The 19,636-nt window shown below is 42.6% G+C and overlaps 1 pseudogene across 1 annotated transcript in view; it reads left to right on the top strand.

Moving 5' to 3' along the window:
• Positions 1 to 19,636, top strand: part of LOC308610106 (E3 ubiquitin ligase RNF157-like) — a 71,615-nt pseudogene that overhangs the window by 7,210 nt on the left and 44,769 nt on the right. The window contains exon 6 of the transcript in view: positions 6,198 to 6,302. The product of the transcript in view is annotated as an E3 ubiquitin ligase RNF157-like (transcript). The remainder of the gene's footprint in view (positions 1 to 6,197; positions 6,303 to 19,636) is intronic.

Here is a 19,636-nt window from a genome sequence, read left to right as displayed (position 1 = left end):
GCCCAGCCGCTCTGTGGCACGTGGGATCTTCCCAGACCGGGGCACGAACCCATGTCCCCTGCATTGGCAAGCAGACTCTCAACCACTGCGCCACCAGAGAAGCCCAGATTATCACTATTCAAATTACGTACTTCTTTGTATTTTTTTTTGGCAAAGACATGTATTACTTATATAATTTTTAAATTTTGTTTATTTATTTATTTTTTGCTGTGTTGGGTCTTCACTGCTGGGCGCGGGCTTTCTCTAGTTGCAGCAAGCGGGAGCTACTCTTTGTTGTGGTGCGTGAACTTCTCATGGCGGTGGCTTCTCTTGTTGTGGAGCACGGGCTCTAGGCACGTAGGCTTCAGTCGTTGTGGCACGTGGGCTCAGTAGTTGTGGCACACGGGCTTAGTTGCTCTGCAGCATGCGGGATCTTCCCGGACTAGAGCTCGAACACGTGTCCCCTGAATTGGCAGGTGGATTCTTGACCATTGCACCACCAGGGAAGTCCGTATAATATTTTTAAATAGGTAAAAACATGAATAACAAAAGCAGCACTGTAGCATTAGAATTGACTTGAGCAGTTAGAGGTGCTTAAATACAATTTTGTTACTTTCCTTTTATTTTTGTGACCTTAAGCTTAAAGTATGTTATTGAAATGCCATGTAGATGAAGATTTTTCAAATATATGAAAACGTAATAGGATTTCCATAGCCAGTTTTTCCATATTTTAATTTTTTCTTTTTATTTCCTTTTCTTTTTATTTATTTTTAAATTTTTCCCCATATTTTAATTTTCTATGAAGTTATTTTTAAGTACAATTCCATTTTCTACAATAATCAAGGATATAACTCCATTGGTCCAAAAGTAGATAGGTGAAGATTAGTATTTTTCACTTATAGGCAGGATATCTAATTTATTTTACCATGACCTCAATTTTTAAAAAAAATACAAAAAGGAGGGAAGATTGATTAGAGATCTTGCAATAAAAGCTCCCAATTAGGGCTTCCCTGGTGGCACAGTGGTTGAGAGTCCGCCTGCCGATGGAGGGGACACGGGTTCATGCCCCAGTCCAGGAAGATCCCACATGCCGTGGAGTGGCTGGGCCCGTGAGCCATGGCCTCTGAGCCTGTGCGTCCAGAGCCTGTGGTCCGCAACGGGAGAGGTCACAACAGTGAGAGGCCCGCGTACCGCAAAACAGAACAAAACAAAAACAACCTCCCAATTAGCATGAGATAGTGACTCAAATCCAAAATATATTTTGCTTCATCTTTTACTCTATACAAATTATCACAATTTTATTGCTTACTCAGCGTCTTTGAATTTTGTTAGTTTTATAAAATATAAAGTTTCAAAAACCTTAAAACCTTTTATTTGGAATCATGCCATGACAATAAATAAATTGCTATTACCTAGAGGCCTAAACAGTTGAGTTTTTCCCCCTAACCCTTTTTCTGTAGACCAACATATTTCAGTAATATCATAGATTTGGAAAGAAAAGTTATTTTAAATTAGAGTAAAATTAGAGTTTCTGTTTGTTAACATTTAGGGTACCCTTTAAATACAGAATTGTAGAAAGACAGGAAGGATGTTTAACTGCCCTTTATTGCGTGATGTGATAATACATAGTGGTTTGGTGGCAAATGTCAGAATATCTCACTGGGACAGACATAAATTCTGGAATTCACTCAGCAACAGTGAATTTCATTGTGATGTTAGGAATATGCCCTAATATCTTAATTCACTGGGTAAATTATTTAAGTTAGTGAATTCTAAGATTTTTCTCTTTGTTCTCTTGCTGAGTAGCAAATAGTTGTATTTTTCTTCATGGATAGTTGAAAAAAGAATGTGAATAGCTCCTTAAAAGTTTTTATATTGATTACCTATTGAAATAATATTTTGGATATATTGGGATATTGGGATATCCAACATTGGGATAAATAAAATATATTCAAATTAATTTTGCTTATTTTTACTTTTAAAAAATGTGGCTATTAGATAATTTAAAATTACATATGTGGCTTGCATTTACGGCTCATGGTATACATATATATTTTTTTGCCCACGCCACGTGGCATATGGGATCTTAGTTCCGGGACCAGGGATTGAACCCATTCCCCCTACAGTGGAAGCATGGAGTCTTAACTACTGGACCTCCAGGGAAGTCCCGTGTTAGCGTATTTTTGTTCAGTGCTGATCTGGAAGAACAGTACTAGTGTAATTTTCTTCCCTTGTAAGTAATTTGATTTTTGTTTGTCTGGATACCTTTTTTTTCTTTAATACTTTTTTTAAAAAACACTGAAAAATATGGTATTAGCACTGGTCATTCTGGGCCACACCTTATGGTTGTTTTTTTTTTCTTGATATTTATTTTTATTGTGGTAAAAATACATAACATTAAACTTACCATCTTAACCATTTTCAAATGTACAGTTCATTAGTGTTAAAATCTCTAGAACTTTTTCTTCTTGCAAAACAAACTCTGTACCCATTAAACACGAATTCCCCTTTTCCCCTCCCACTCATACCTTATGTTTTAAATATAATTTGGTTAAGAAATTATAGCCAACTAATAACGGAAAGCTTGCAGGTTATCTACTAGTCATATGTTTTTTCCTGTTAGCAAACAGGCAAATAAGTGTTTTAGTGCAGTTCTTTTTTCCCTGCCATTTCTGATTTTAGAGCGCAGTTCACACTAAGAAGCAAAAAATGTGTGCAAATTGTCCAGAAGGCATTTTTTTCAAGGATTGTTAGTGTGTTTGGTGTTCCCATCTGCTGATGTGGCTGCTCTAGGTCAGTGTGCCCTGATCCACACCTCTGGGCAGCCTGGGCACACAGGCAGGATGCTTTAGCTAGGCTGCAGATAGCAAGTTTGCTCTCCCTCTAGTCTAACTGGGGTTATTAGTGAGGTGCATTTCAAAGAGAGGAAAAAACAAAATTTCAGTTGTCTTAAGTTTAATTTTCCTTTTACCTGATGAGGCATTTCTATTTTAAGTGCACCAAGGAAGATCAGCTTTTCCCAGGAACGTGGCATTGATGCCTCTCCTGAAATGAAAACTCCCCTTCTCATTTGCGGATTATTGACCTTAAGTTTAGGTCTTTGTATATGTGTGCTCTTGATTTCTAATGCTACAGTTAGCTCTGCACTGCTTTCCGGATGATTCCTTTTAATGTCACAGCTCCCCCCAGAATGGCATTTCCAATAGAACACTGTCATCTTTAACACTTTAACCCTGAGGCCATTAGTGCTCTTCTCTTGCTAGGATCAAATCTCCGTGGATTTCATTGTCCCCACATCCCCCACCTGACTGCTCCCAGGTACCGGAAACTCAGCGTGTCCCACATTGAGCTCAACCTGTACCACTCCAGACACCAAACCTGCTTCTCCTGGTTCTTTATTCATGATTTGGGCAAGCCATCCATCCATCAATGTGAACATCTTTCCCTTTTCTAATTTCACCTAATGTATAATAAATGTATAATGTCTAGTGTATAAAAAATATATTTTACTAAGGTTCAACAGTAAATGACAAATTCTTTGAGATGGCTGCATCTGCTTATGGCAACTAGGCACCTCCCCTCTCTATAAATTATGCACGTGGAAAATAGGGCTAGTAAGTGCTAGACATAAATAATTGATAATTAAGCTTTCCTAAATGATGAATCGCACTGTTGTATCACTGCAGATGGCTGCCGTGTGTGTTTTCGTTTTGATGGGTAACTTTCAAGGGGTCCTCAGTGATTGCTTTGGTTTTGGCTGCTGTTACTCTCAAATAATGTTTTCCTGCTTGTTATTTAATTAAAGAATTGCCTCACTTTGTGGCGAGTGATTTTATCCACGTTGTTTTGTTTAATACATGTTTCTAGACTAAAGCAGCTCCATGTGTAGAAAATCCAAAAAATGAACATTTGGTTCCATTTTTCTGTTAGAACTTTCTTCTCTGTCTTCCTTGCTGTGGCTTCTTCACAGGCTGAAATTGCTGAATCTCATTTTTTTAAGAGTTTGCTGTATACCTTAAACATTGAAACATTTACCTGAGCCGATAACACATAAAGAAGACTTTTGCCGATTCATAAGTTCTTTGTATTAATCTAAGAACTTGGGTATATGAGAGCATCAATAAAGTATGTTATGGTAGGAGTCGTTCACTTTGAACAGCTTGCCTTTGTGGGAGAATTAGATTATAGAAATGTGGCTTAAGAAGCATTTTTTTTTTTTTTGCTGGAAGGGGTGTGGTGAAAAGGGAACCCTCCTGCACTGTTGGTAGGAATGTAAATTGGTACAGCCACTATGGAGAACAGTATGGAGGTTCCTTATAAAACTAAAAATAGAACTACCATATGACCCATCAACCCCACTACTGGGCATATACCCAGAGAAGACCGTAATTCAGAAAGAGACATGTACCGCAATGTTCATTGCAGCACTATTTACAATAGCCAGGACATGGAACCAAACTAAATGTCCATCAACAGATGAATGGATAAAGAAGATGTGGCACATATATACAATGGAATATTACTCAGCCATAAAAATAAATGAAATTGAGTGATTTGTAGTGACGTGGATAGACCTAGGGTATGTCATACAGAGTGAAGTAAGTCAGAAAGAAAAAAAAATACTGTATGCTAACGCATATATATGGAATCTAAAATAAATGGTACTGATGAACCTAGTTGCAGGGCAGGAATAAAGAGATAGGCATAGAGAATGGACTTGCGGACTTGGGGTGAGAGTAGCATTGACGTATATACACTACTGAATGTAAAATAGTTGGCTGGTGGGAAGCAGCAGCATAGCACAGGGAGATCAGCTCGGTGCCTTGTGATGACCTAGAGGGGTGGGATAGGGAGGGTGGGAGGGAGGCTCAAGAGGGAGGGGATATGGGGAAATGTATGCGTATGTCTGATTCGCATTGTTGTGCAACAGAAACTAACAGTATTGTGAAGCAATTATACTCCAATAAAGATCTATTTTTTTTAAAAAAGCATTTTTTTAATTGAAGTATAGTTCATTTACAAAGTGTTCATTTCTGCTGTACAGCAAAGTGACTCAGTTATACATATACATACATTCTTTTTTCTATTCTTTTCCACTATGGTTTATCACAGGATATTGAATATAGTCCCCTTTGCTATGCAGTAGGCCCTTGTTGTTTATCCATTCTATGAGAAGCGTTCGTTTAATCATCAGATTTGGAAAGTGTTCCCACATGGAATGTGCAGTGTTACCCAAGCCTCCCTTGGTGACTTAGTGCCATCACGTCCTGGCACGGTTCTTCCTTCTATCTGGATAAGGCAGATGGGGATTCTGACCCTGACTGCTGATTGCATCTGGTTAGTGTAGAGTTGAAAATATCCCTGCCTCCTGGCTGGTCAAGGTGGGGCAAAGAGAGCCTGTGTGACTGATGTCCCTGTAACCTTGGCCATTAGCACTGCTAATGAATTTGAGACTAGGGTTTGTGTATGTGTCTATATCTTTCATAGCACTAAACCTGTCCAATTAAACTACATAATCTATGTGGTAGTTGGTAGGTAAAGCCTGGGGCAGTATTATTTAAATTTGTATTTTCCTATTAAACAATCATTTTGAAACAAATATGAAAAACAAAGAGCCTTCATTGTAGAGGGTTATGGAGGTATACACATAGGTAGGTAGGTGCTGAGACTTCTGTGTATAGGTATGAGCTGGCTTATGAAAAATCTAGGTAAAGAAACATATGTGTGTATGCATGCTGATACCTGCATATAAGATTCCTGAATAGGTGGAGAACAAAGAATAACAGCTTCCAGTGTAAGGAAAAAAATCAGGAACAAAACACATATATATATATGTTCATTAACATCTATCTATCTATCTATCTATCTATCTATATATATATAACATAGATATGTTCATACATTATATGTTCAGGTGCATTGTTGGGCCTTCTGGTCTTTTGCTTCATGGTATCATAGGCAGATCATGGTAAAGATTCAATTAAGAATGTCACAAGGAATATGGTGATCTATTTTATATTTGGTATCTTGGGTTCTCGCTGCTATGATTTTGCTTATTTTGTGCCATTATCCCCAATCAAGAGAAGAAAATTTTCCTAGGGTTAGAAATTGCTCTAATTGTTTGTTGAAGGGTTAACTTTTTTTTTTTCCGCATCAGCTTTTTCACTTGGCTTAGTTTGACTGGTTTCTGTTTGATTTTTCTGTCTCTCGCCCTCTAGGAAGCTATTTTGCCAGCCACTTCATTATGGGAGGAGAGAAGTTTGATTCAATTCATCCTGAAGGCTACCTGCGATCTGAAATTTCTGGGAAACAGACGAGTTGCAGTATGATTGTAATCCATTTACATCCACGCGGGGCTAAGTGGCCCAAGTCAAATGGTCTTGTCAAAATAAGTTTGTAATTGCTGGTTCAGCAGTGTTTGTAGTTTGGTCTGAGTTGAGAGGGGCCTTGGGAGCCAGACTGCAGCCTCTTTGATGGATCAGGGTCTCCTGGCACTAGAGGCCGCCCCGTGGAAAAGTACAGAGTCTGCCTGAGGGCGAGGACAGCTCACAAAACCCAGCTCTCCTAGGGATCTGAAGCTCTGCCTAAATGCCACCTCTGCAGACTGCCCTTGCCCAGCCCCTATCTGGCCCTCACCTCGCTTTTCGTTCCTCTTCATGGCACTTCATACCATATAAGCGTTTATTTCTCTGTCTCCTCCTGTTTATTATCTGCCTTCCCCATCAGAAGGTACATTTCACAGGGCAAGGGCTGTCCTACTGCTGCATCCCAGCACCCAGGACAAAACCTGGGACATTATGATAAGCCCTTAATAAAGATCTGTTGAATGAATGACTCAAAAAGTTCCCCTTGATATCTGATCTGCTATCAGACTGTCTCTCTCTCCATTCATTCAACTCATTCCATAAATGTTTATGGAGCATTTTCTCTGCACCCAGCCTGAGGCTTTGTAATAATAGCTTGCATATGGCAATTGAGTGGCTGCTGTGTGCTAAGGAAGGCCCTAGAGACTTCTCAGGCATTATTCCTAATCTTCACAAAGACCCACCTGACAGAGGATTTATTATCAATCCCATTTTGTAAGTGAGAGAAGTGAGGTTGCAAGAAAACTGAGTTTCCGAGAGGTGAACAGCGGTAATAGCCTTATATGAAGTGCATACTATGTTCTGGGCCCTGTTCGAAGTGCTTTACAGAAAGTTTTCCCAAAGTCACATAACTAGATCTGCCTAGCCAGAGATCCATAATCTTTCCACTGCTTCTCATGCTTCAAAATATCCTGCCTTTCTCCAGAAACTCCTAGTTTAGTGGGGCAGACAAAACATAGGAACAGGAAATGTTTCAGTAGCACACAAGGCCCGAAGGGATGGGATTCTGTAGGAATAGGGAGTGTGGGAGGGGAGTGGCAAGGGCAGATGCTTCGGTGCTGGTGTGGAGAACAAGGCCTTGGAGGATGGCTGGGTGTTCACGAGGCGGGTGGGAAAGGGGCTTCCTGGGAGTGAGGTGCAGAGCACAGGCCTGAAAGCATTCACGTTTCTGTTGAATCAGCTACCATTTACTGAGAAACTACCGTGGACCAGGTACCGTGATAGGCACTGGGGATACAAAGCTGAAATGAGCATGGTTTGTTCCTCCCCTGGAACAAATGAGGAAGCCAGTCTGGCGGGAGTGGACCTTTCCTGATGTCGAAACAAGATTGGAAAGGTAGGTGGGGACTCCATTACCTCGAGATGTTTTCCACTCTCTCCTGTAGGCTCTGGGGAATACTGAAAGTTTTTAGACAGATATGTGCCCTGGAGAAATTATCTGTTTGTTTGTTTGTTTGTTTTTTAGGAAGGTTAATCTGGTGACTCTTCCATCTGGAGTTTTAATTAAAAAACGTTGTTGTTGTTGTTGTTGGTTTTCATTGTTTTCTTCCTTTCTATCTGGGGTGACAATCCTCCCCTTCAACACCTTCTAATTCTGAGTCCAATAGTACTTTAGAAAATACCAAGTCCTTTCTGCTTCAGATTCACTTATGACAGCTCACCCTTATCAAATGTCTGTTCTCTGATTTTGCTGCTACTACCATAGCCATTAGAGTGGAAAGATTTTTTTTTTCTGATTGAGCCTGATAAGTACTCTTCCTCATTCACCGAGAGTCAGCTTATGCCTGGAAAATGCCCTTTCTTCTCACATGGACTTGCTGTTTGCGTCCATTTCTTCCTCCCTTTTTTCTTTCCTCTGGTGTCAGAATAGATTATGTACTTTAAAAAAGTGTAGTTGTTTTTTATTTTACCTTTTCAGGCCATAAAGATTATTTTATTTATTTATTTTTGGCTGCTTTGGGTCTTTGTTGCTGTGCGTGGCTTTCTCTAGTTGCGGTGAGCAGGGGCTGCTCTTCGTTGTGGTGCGTGGGCTTCTCATTGCGGTGGCTTCTCTTGTTGCAGAGCACGGGCTCTAGGCACGTGGGCTTCAGTAGTTGTGGCTCGTGGGCTCTAGAGTGCAGGCTCAGTAGTTGTGGTGCACAGGCTTAGCTGCTCTGCAGCATGTGGGATCTTCCCGGACCAGGGCTCGAACCCGTGTCCCCTGCATTGGCAGGCGGATTCTTAACCACTGCGCCACCAGAGACGTCCCAAAGATGATTTTAAAACAATGGAACACTCATTTAGGTTCATTTTGAGGTTTATGCCAGCTAACAAACCTTCGCAAAGTTTAACCGCCTTGTTTACACTTCTCTGTGAGCCTGTGAATGACTGAGCTCTTCCAGGAGCACCGGAGAGCAGACTTGACCTTCACTTGCAGGCTGTCTCCCAAAGGAGCATCAACACTGGCCATTTTGTTGTTGTTTTTATGAAGTAGTCATTAACTGTGCTTCATGTTGTACAGAGCAAATGTTTTCAAAGAGCATCATGATTTCATGTTAAGAAAGCAAATCAGGGTCACTTCAAAGAGGGAGGTAGAAGCAGAGAAAACAGAAGAAATGTAGCACATTTCCCTTTGCTTTCCCCCTTTCTTAGTTAATAATAATAATAGCTAACATTTATTGAACACTTACTGTTTGCCAGGCCTGGTTGTTCTAAGCTCTCCGTACATGTTCTCTCTCTGTGTTCTCACCCTAACGAGTAGGGTCCTGATTTGACAGATGAAGACCAAAGAGACACAAAGAATTAAAACAAAGATCGCAAAGCCTGGAAGTGACTAAATCGGGATTTGATCCCAGCAGGCCAGCTCCAGAGCCTGGGGTCCTCTGCCCTTTCCTGCTGGTCAGGTCAGGTGCACTCAGGACCCCTGCGCATGTCCTGTCTGTGAAGCTGTCTAAGTAGATCATCAAGTGAGGTTTGTGAGATATGGAGAGACAACCATCCCAAAGTAGCCAGCATGGCCATGACATGTTCTCCTGAGTGTCTCTTGACAGAGTCCATATCTGGTGTGTAATTCCACCTGCCGACCTGACCTGGGGAGTCCGCCGTTACCACACGTCAGCTTGTTTAGGGGAAGGCCCATCGATTGAAGGTTGACTGGTCGCTTGAGTTCTGCAGAGCTGACCTCTACTCTCTAGTAACGTATCTCGGTGTTGGTAAATGGGCGTCAGGTTGCAGAGGAAAGTGAACAGCCTTATAAAGCCATCCAGCAGCTTCAGGCAGGAACAGCACCTCTTTCCAGAGAGATGGGGACAAAATATGTTGAAATAAATTATTAGATTAAATTATAAATGCCATAGACTTCCTGGCTTCTGGGTCTTGTTTTTCCTGTCATTTCTGAATGATCAGACCAAGATGAGTACCATTCAGTTCTCGCTCAGCCTGTAGTTTTTACTGGAGTTGATCTCCCACTTAGGAAAATCCATCAAAGTCAAATGTATTATCAAGTCTTCAGGTCAGATTTAAAGAACCAGATATATATAGAAGGATGTACATATAGAAGGATGGTTGAAGAGAGGTTGGAATCAAGATTGGAAGTTTTATATACCTTAAACTCTTTGCAACCTTGGCAAGTCTATCACTCAGGCTCTCAAATTACCCACTTGTAAAGTGGAGGCAGTTCTGACTTTATAGGAATGTCATGCTTGAAAAATGCATTTCAACTGCTGGATGCAATGAAGTATGGAGCAAGGTTAGCTGCACTCACTAGGCTTTCAGGTTGGTTATTTCTGCAGTTACTGATGGTTCTGGGTGGAGAGAATACCCACTGTTTTTTAAGCAACTGTCTTAAGTAGTGAACAGGGCTTCTGAAGGCCTTTCTGCCCTGGTCCCTATATAGAGGAGATAAGATGGTTGTGTTTGTACATCACAGTTGAGTAAAGGCCATTCGTCCTCTTCTTAGGTGGCAGAAGAGCTGGTGCTGATTTTTTTGGTTCTTTATTGCATTAGATCTTATTTTGTTGAGGTAAATTACTGCTAAAACTCTAAATTATTTGGAGGCTTAGTGACCTTAGGATTGTCAGATATCAAGTGTTCTCTTGACTCTCCCAGAGTTCAGATCTCTCCTGTCATCTGAGAGGAAGCAGCTGAGTTTTTGTTGGGCCCCTAATACTCCACATCCTCTTGGGTGTTTTGTCGCTTCTTCCTCACGCTCCCTACAGCCAGGCTGCACAGCTAGTGTTGAGAACCAAGGCACACACAGGTGGGCTTTCCTTCTTCCTCTCATAGAGATGTACCCCCAAGTTGTGCTTAAATCCAGTTGCCATAAACTGAACGCTTTTATTCACATATGGGCAGGGAGAGCAAGTTAGTTAAAGGAACTTGGCAATATATCCATTTATGAAGCAGGATTTTACACATATAGAGCTTTGTGTAAGCCATGGTGCCGTTTATTCATTCAGTAAATACCTGTGAGTCATATATTGTGCTCGCAACTGGGAATGCAAAGGTGAGAAGGATTTGGCTCCTTCCCCGAGGAGCTCTGACAGAGTGGGGTGGGCAGATTGCCCCTGACTGTGAGGGATCGTGGTAAGTTCTCCGAGAGAGACAGGGCCAGAGTAACCTGAAAGCGCAGGGGAGTGGGGATGCCCTCCTCCCAGGGAACTGGCTCTGAGAGGAGTCCTGGAACCTGGAGGGATGAGCAGGACTTCCCAGGTGGAGACTGGGAAGGTCATTAAGGCAGAATTCACAAGCACTGCGAGAAAGCACAAAGATGCAGAAGGGCACATCGGGCTTCCAGAATGGCAAGAAGTCTGTAAGGACTGGATCGTGAGGGATGTTGGTGGGAGATGAGGTTGGAAATACAAACTGGGCCCGTGTTCGAAGGGCTGTGAATATTGTACTGAGAAGCTTATACTCTTCTATGGCAGTAGAGAAGGTCATAGTCATGAGTGGCTTTGCCATTGACTAGCTTTGTGGTGTAGGTTAAGGTATTGGCCATCACTGAGCTTCTGTTTCCCCATCTATAAAAATACCCATCTTGGGGCTTCCCTGGTGGTGCAGTGGTTGAGAGTCCGCCTGCCAATGCAGGGGACACGGGTTCATGCCCCAGTCCAGGAAGATCCCACATGCCGTGGAGCAGCTAGGCCCGTGAGCCATGGCCGCTGAGCCTGTGTGTCTGGAGCCTGTGCTCCACAATGGGAGAGGCCACAACAGTGAGAGGCCCATATACCGAAAAAAAAAAAAAGAAATGTTGGGAATTCCCCGGTGGTGCTGTTGTTAGGACTCCATGCTCTCACTGCTGCAGGCCTGGGTTCAATCCCTGGTCAGGGAACTAAGATCCCATAAGCCACACGGTGCAGCCAAAAAATTTAAAATTTAAAAAAAAAGAATGTTAAAAAATATCCACCTTGCTGGAATATTTTCAGAATTCAAATAATGACAACTATTGTGATTTGATTTCCATTTTAGAAAGTTAGCTCTTTAAATCAACTCACAGTGTAGAGTGAATCAGAAAGGAAGGAGATTAAGGAGACCAGTTAAGAGGTCGTAGTTTTAGTTAAGAATGAAAACTACCTGAACTAGGATAGCAGCATTAAAAAATAAGGATGGTGCAGATTCAAAAGTTGTGGGCAGTGTGAGTTGAGGGAAGGGGAGAAGTTAGGGCAGAGGACACGGAGGAGCAGCCCCTAGGGTCAGCTACCACTTAAATGGGATCCTCTGCACGGGTTTTGTCTGCAGGTTGGTTTGTGCCCAGGCCCCAGTGTAACCAGACCGGTTGGTCACAAGTACCCCAGTATCTACTGCCTTGGAGCCTGTATTCATCTGCCCAGGCTGCCGTAACAAAATACCACAGGCTGGGTGGCTTAAACAACACATACTCACTTCTCACAATTCCGGAGGCTAAGAACTCCAAGATCAAGGTGCCGGCAGACTGGGTTGCTGGTGAAGGCCCTCTTCCTGGCTTGCAATGACTGCCTTCTTACTGTGTCCTCACATGGCAGAAAGAGACTGGGAGTTCCCTGGTTGCCTAGTGGTTAGGATTCCCGGATTTCACTACCATGGCCCGGGTTCAGCCCCTGGTTGGGGAACTGAAATCCTGCAAGCCTCACTGTGTGGCCAAAAAGAAAAAAAAAGAGAGAGACTGATATCTCTACTTCTGTTCTTATAAAGCCACTAATCCCATCTGGAGGGGCCCACCCTTATGACCTTATCTAACCCTAATTATCTCTCAAAAGCCCCATCTCCAAATATAGTCACATTGGAAGTTGGGCTTCAACGTATGAATGGGGGAGGGGGACATGAGTCCATAGCACAATGTAAAGTCCATGGAAGGAGTGGGCCTCTTTTCCGAGTGAGTGTGTGTGTGTGTGTGTATGTATTAGATTGGATTTTTTGCCTTTTGTCTGCTATCTTCTTTCCTTCTTCCTTCCTTTATAATTGTACTACACCTGATTTTGTTTTGGGCATTCAGTTTGGCAATATTTAGTAAATTTTCAGCTGTGGCCCAGCTATTTCACTTCTCTGAGTGTCCATGTAAAGGAAAAACATACTCCTGTGTGTTTCCTCTGCTCTCAGTATTCTACTACAATGCTGATTCAATTTTTAAAAATTAATTAATTAATTAATTAATTTTTATTTATTTTAGTTTTGGCTGCGTTGGGTCTTTGTTAGCTCTGTGCCGGCTTTCTCTAGTTGTGGCGAGCAGGGGTTACTCTTCATTGTGGTGCACAGACTTCTCCTTGCAGTGGCTTCTCTTGTTGTGGAGCATGGGCTCTAGGTGTGCAGGCTTCAGTCATTGTGGCATGTGGGCTCAGTAGTTGTGGTGCACTGGCTTAGTTGCTCCATGGCATGTGGGATCTTCCCAAACCAGGGCTCAAACCCGTGTCCCCTACATTGGCAGGTAGTTTTTTATTTTTTAAAATTTATATTTATTTATTTATTTATTTATTTATTTACTTTCTGCGGTACGCAGGCTTCTCACTGTTGTGGCCTCTCCCATCACAGAGCACAGGCTCTGGACACGCAGGCTCAGCGGCCATGGCTCACGGGCCCAGCCACTCCGCGGCATGGGGGATCTTCCCGGACCTGGGCAGGAACCCGTGTCCCCTGCATTGGCAGGTGGACTCCCAACCACTGCACCACCAGGGAAGCCCTTGCAGGCAGTTTTTAACCACTGTGCCACCAGGGAAGTCCCCTGATTCACTTTTTTTTCCCAATTTACTTTTAATTTATTTATTTATTTATTTATTTATTTTTGGCTGCATTGGGTCTTTGTTGCTGCATGCAGTTCTCTCTAGTTTTGGTGAGCAGGGGCTACTCTTCATTGCAGTGCGCAGGCTTCTCACTGTGGTCGCTTCTCTTGTTGCAGAGCACAGGCTCTAGGCACACGGGCTTCAGTAGTTGTGGCACACTGGCTCAGTAGTTGTGGCTTACTGGCTCTAGAGCACAGGCTCAGTATTTGTGGCACAAGGGCTTAGTTGCTCCACGGCATGTGGGATCTTCCCAGACCAGGTTTCAAACTCATGTCCCCTGCATTGGCAGGCAGATTCTCAACCACTGGGCCACCAGGGAAGTCCCTCCTGATTCACTTTTGACACTAGATGTGTGTGGGTTTTCCTCACATCAGGCAGGAATTGTTAAATAAATTATAGTGTATCTATACTATGAACTGGTATTCAGCCAAAAATAAAGTACAGCTGTATCCACTGAGGTGCAAATATATCTATGACCACATCGTTTACCAAAAATAAAAGCAAGTTCCTATATATAATGTAGAGTCTGGATTCATTTCTTTATTTTATTTTTTTAATATTTCTTTATTTATTTGGTTGCACTGGGTCTTAGTTTCTGCCGGCAGGCTCCTTAGTTATGGCTCACTGGCTCCTTAGCTGTGGCATGTGAACTCTTAGTTGCGGCATGCACGTGGGAGATAATTCCATGACCAGGGATCGAACCCGGGCCCCTTGCATTGGGAGCTCAAAATCTTAACCACCGCACCACCAGGGAAGTCCCTGGTTTCATTTCTGATAAAAATAACAGTGTATAAAAATATATGTATACATTTATGTTGATATTTACAGGTGCATAAAAATACATGAGCACAATGCATTTTAACCTGTGATGGGGTAACTCTTGGGGGTGCATCAGTGAGGGGAGGTACTTCCTTCATATTCTTCTATGTTGTTTGAATTTTCCCCATTGAACATGTTTTCACTTTTCAATTAAAAGCATTTAATTTTTTTCTAAAAATAGAGAAGGGATTACTGCTGAGCACAGGAAGGAAATAAAATATATAGAGGAGAATATATAGAGGTAGGAAAAGTAAGGAAATTCATAGAATAATGGTTTTATTTTTTTTTAATGAACTGCAAGAAGGGTGTGGTCTGCTGAGTGGTTACAGGCTTGTGGAAAATGAGAAAAACATCAGAATAAACATGGAGAGGGATGGAGTGTCAGGCTTTGGGTGTCAGGCTGTGATGGTTCAGCTTTAGAAAAGTCAGATTAGGTGTGGATGTGACCTGCTTTTAACAAGCTGAGAGTAAAAGAAAACACAGATTATAAAAGAACTAAACTAGGGAATAAATATTCATACTTTTAATTTTTTTATTTTATTTATTTATTTATTTTTGGCTGTGTTGGGTCTTCGTTGCTGTGTGCAGGCTTTCTGTAGTTGATACGAGCGGGGGCTATTCTTCATTGCAGTGCAGGTTCTTCTCCTTGCGGTGGCTTCTCTTGTTGAGGAGCATGAGCTCTAGGCACACGGGCTTCAATAGTTGTGGCACTCGAGGTCCAGAATACAGGCTCAGTAGTTGTGGTGCACGGGCTTAGTTGCTCTGCCGCATGTGGGATCTCCCTGGACCAGGGCTCAAACCCGTGTTCCCTGCATTGGCAGGCAGATTCTTAACCACTGTGCCACCAGGGAAACCCGAATATGCATACTGTTTAAATGCTTTAAGGTTTTACAGACAGCTTTACGTAAGGATTTTTTAAAACAGCATTTTTATAATACATGTCTTCCTACTTCTGGGCTCTCCCCAGAGGTGACCACGCTGCTCATTTCAATAAGTGATCTTCTCGATCTTTTACTTTCAGTTTTTTAAAAAAATTGTGACAAAATACACATAACATAAATGGTATCATCTTAACCGTTTTAAGTATGTAGTTCAGTACATTGACATTGTTTTACACGCAGTCTCCAGAACTCTTTTCATCTTGCAAAACTGAAACTCTGTCCCCATTAAATACTAACTCCTCCTTTTCCTCTCCCCCTAGCCCCTGGCAACCACCATTCTACTTTCTGTCTCTAGGAATTTGACTACTCCAGTACCTCATCTAAGTGGGTTCTTACAGTATTTGTCTTTTTGTGACTGGTTTATTTCACTGAGCATAATGACTTCAGGGTTCATCCATGTTGTAGCCTGTGTCAGAATTTCCTTCCTTTTGAAGGCTGAATAATATTCTATTGTATGGCTAGAGCACATTTTGTTTTTCCATTTATCTGTCCGTGGACACTTGGGTTGCTTCCACTTCTTGGCTGTTATGAATAATGCTGCTACGAACATGAGTATTACATTCAGTTTTTAAGGCACACGTGCACACCAGTATTGGCCTAGGGAAGAAATGACCATTCAGTTTTAGGAACTTATTTTAATGAAGTTATTGTAGGTCTTCAATTTTGTAATTTAACTTGTTTTTATATACTCCCCCCCCAAGAAAATATCCTTCTATCTATGTTAACTTTTAGTTCTTAATAAAGATGAAGAAATCATTTCAAATACCTTCTTCTAGGGAAAGTTGCTTCCTGACACTTAGTGAATAAATATCAAATACATAAACCAAGACTATTTTGCAGTGTACAGATAACGTCCTAGTCATTTTCCCAAATACCGAGAGAATATAACCAAATTGTAGATTTTATTCAAGAGTTAGTTTCAACTGTCTCTTGACTCCAGAGATAACATGAGAAACAGGAGAAAGCTGGTTACTTTTACATGCAGAGTAGGATAGATTATTTTTTAGGTAAATGAAAGCATAAAATATGAGACTTAACAGTATGTGTAACGTTAGCGCCACCTTTGGATAGTAAGTTATAACATAAAAGAGACAACTTTGGAAGCTAGTTGGTTGGGTCCAAGCGTTTGCTACTTGGCACTAAGAAAAGGATTTTTAGTGGCTTCTGTCTTAGTTTTCCACCCTGAAAATTCTGTTTTATGGAGATGGGTTTCTGTAGTAGATGGATCATGGGATGGACAGGGGTCCCATTGGTATGACAGAGACCAGCGAGTCACACTATCCAGGGCAGCTACACTTCATGCTGAGGTCCCAGTGATGAGAGGGTGTGCCCCCAAAGAAGTCAAATCAGCTGATAGGACTGCTCCTGCCATATGTTCCTTTTTTTTTTTTTTGCGGTACGCGGGCCTCTCACTGTCGTGGCCTCTCCCATTGCGGAGCACAGGCTCCGGATGCGCAGGCTCAGCGGCCATGGCTCACGGGCCCAGCCGCTCCACATGTGGGATCCTCCTGGACCGGGGCACGAACCCGCCTCCCCTGCATTGGCAGGCGGACTCTCAACCACTGCGCCACCAGGGAAGACCCCCCCTTTTTTTAAAATTACCTTTTCTGGAAACAAAACCCAACTGCTTTTAATTTACTTTCTATCGTTGTTTTTTTTTTCTTTTCACTTTTGTCTTGTAAATTGTGAAATATTTATATGGAAGTATAGAAAGCACATATCTACAGGTAAAGAAACTGCAAACAAACACCCTTGGACTCGCCACCCAGATCAAGAAATGGAATATCGCCAGCACCTTAGAAGTTCACCCTATGCCTGACCCTGGTCACATCTGCATTGCTTTGTTAAATAAAAGCTTTATTGAGATATAATTCACCATTTGTTTCTCCATGGTAGAGTTACCATCTTTCCCTTTGTAGTTGATAAGTACCTTTGGGAGGATAGTTTGAAACTGCTGCCTAGATTTCTTTTTTTTTAAAATGCTCACTGTATTCTTTTTTTGTTTGTTTTAATATTTATTTATTTTATTTATTTATTTGGCTGTGCTGCGTCTTAGTTGTGACATGCGAACTCTTAGCTGTGGCATGCATGTGGGATCTAGTTCCTGGACCAGGGATCGAACCTGGGCCCCCTACATTGGGAGCATGGAGTCTTAACCACTGTGCCACCAGGGAAGTCCCAGATTTCTTTTTTTTTTAATTGCTCCTTTCTTAACTAACAGGATGCTGCATATTAGATCTACTGCATTGCTTAGGGATATAAGACAGGGATCATGGTTCTGTCTGTCTGGTGTGTAGGCTTCAGGGTATAGTTTTATGGATTAGAGCTATAGAAAGGGGTTGTAATGTAGCCTGAAATTATGAGAGTAAGCAAAAAAAATTATCTGGAGAAGAAACTTTGCTGGAGATGATGAGGAATAAGAACAGTGTTTAGTAGTTGTTGACCTAGTGGGTTACCTTCCCGATATAAGAATTTCAAAATCAATTTGGATTATAAAATTATGCACTGGGAGAAGAAAGGAGAGGAGGAGAAGGAAACAGTTTCTTCTCCGTTCTTATCATAATTTGGTTTCTGTCCTAGTTGAGAAGATAGTTTTCTTCGGTAATCATGAGGCCATGCCCACGTTGATCTCCCCCCCATTACACAAATCGTTGATTGATTGACTCATTCAGTCATTCTTCATATGGGTTCATTTGACTGAACCCCTATCATCCTCCAGGCTCATGTTCAACACTAGAGATACAAAGATAAAATGAAACCCCTGCCTGAAGGAACATACTTTATAACCAGGACATACGCACGAGTTGGAGGAGGGTCCGAAGAGCAAAGGCACAGAAGCATCTAACCAAGTTCACAGCTCTGAACTACAGATGATTCAATAAAATTAAAGTGTAGGGTCCAGAGGGTGCAGGGGAGACACAGCAAGAGATAAGGCTGTGGATCCCGGCCTAGACCAAGGGGCCTTGTGTGCCTTCCTGCAAACTTTGGACGTTTATCCTATAGGCATGGGGAACCATTCATGTGGTATAAACTGGGAGTCATTTAATATACATTTTGAAAGATCACTCCGATGACAATGTAGAAAATCAATTAAGAGATGATTATTTTTACTGTGGGAACATAAAGCAGAGCCCGTTGTCCAGATGAGATCTGATGAGATGTGATCTCAGGTTGCAGTCAGAATAAAGAAGTGGGCCCTGATCCGTGAGGCAGAATCAGTGTTTGTGACCAACATTGGAGGCAGAGTCTAGGCTTTGGTACTCAGAGTGTATCTCCCGGGCCCTCCCAAAGGATACAGCCAGCTCATGGGTTTCCCTGCTTTATGTGGCAGACCCATTCTAGTGTGCCGGCTCCTCTAAACCTTTTGGTCTTTGCTTCTAAAGACTTCTGTGCCAGTTCTGGAATCGCTTAGTGTGGGCCATTGCTCGTCCAAGCTCCTAAGAGGCCCCCTCCCCCAGCAGCTGTGAGACCCAGGCCTTCGCCAGCGTGTTAATTTTGAGTCATGAGAGGATGTCCTCGTATCAGCAGCTCCTCCTCATTCTGCTTTATAGGCCACACCCATGACCAGCACCCTCAGGACCCACACATCCTTCCAGCTCCTGCCAACACGTGTGTCAGCCCGGTCCCCTGGGATGTTTGCAATAATACCCCCTCCTCTCTTAGCCGGCCCAGCTGGCCCCAAGTGAGTGATGCAGCCAGGAGGAAGATGGGGGCAGTCCATTGTAGGGCAAGCGGTGTCCTGTAAGAGGCTTGTCTTGTTCGAGACTGCTGCCATGGTCTTCAAGCAAGGGGGATTCCTCTGTTTTCCAAGGAGAGGGAGTTGGCCACTTTGAGGGCCCAGAGAATCTGGGGTTCACAGTTCTCAAGTAAATAGATACAGACATCCCATCTCAGGCCTTAGAGTTCACCCTTTCCATCAGGGCCCTGACTTTGACATAGGAGACTTGCCTGGACTGAGTTCAGCCTTCTTAGAGCTGCCACCCCTAAACATCAGGTCCTGAGCCTGAGGGAGGTAAGTGTCTTTAGGCTGGCTGACTGTCATACTCAGCTTCAAGTTGCTGGTTGTTGTATCCGAGGCTGTCTTTTTCTGTTTTCACTGGGCAGACGGCTCTTAACAACAGCCACCCAGTTCCACAGTCCTTCTCGTGACCATTTCTTCTGCACCTCCTGTACCAGAGAAGTTAAACCAGTCAGCACATCCCCAGCCACAGGTCGCACTACTACAACACTCCAGGGGCCGTCACCCCACTGATGAGTCCATGTTGCCATCTGGCTGGTAAGCGACCCACCCTCAGAATTCCAC

This window comes from Mesoplodon bidens, assembly GCF_964165515.1.
Source record: "Mesoplodon bidens genome assembly, contig: HAP1_SCAFFOLD_150, whole genome shotgun sequence".
In the NCBI taxonomy this organism is placed as follows: domain Eukaryota; kingdom Metazoa; phylum Chordata; class Mammalia; order Artiodactyla; family Ziphiidae; genus Mesoplodon; species Mesoplodon bidens.
Note: the sequence above shows the minus strand (reverse complement) of the source record. Positions and strands in the feature narration are given on the sequence as shown.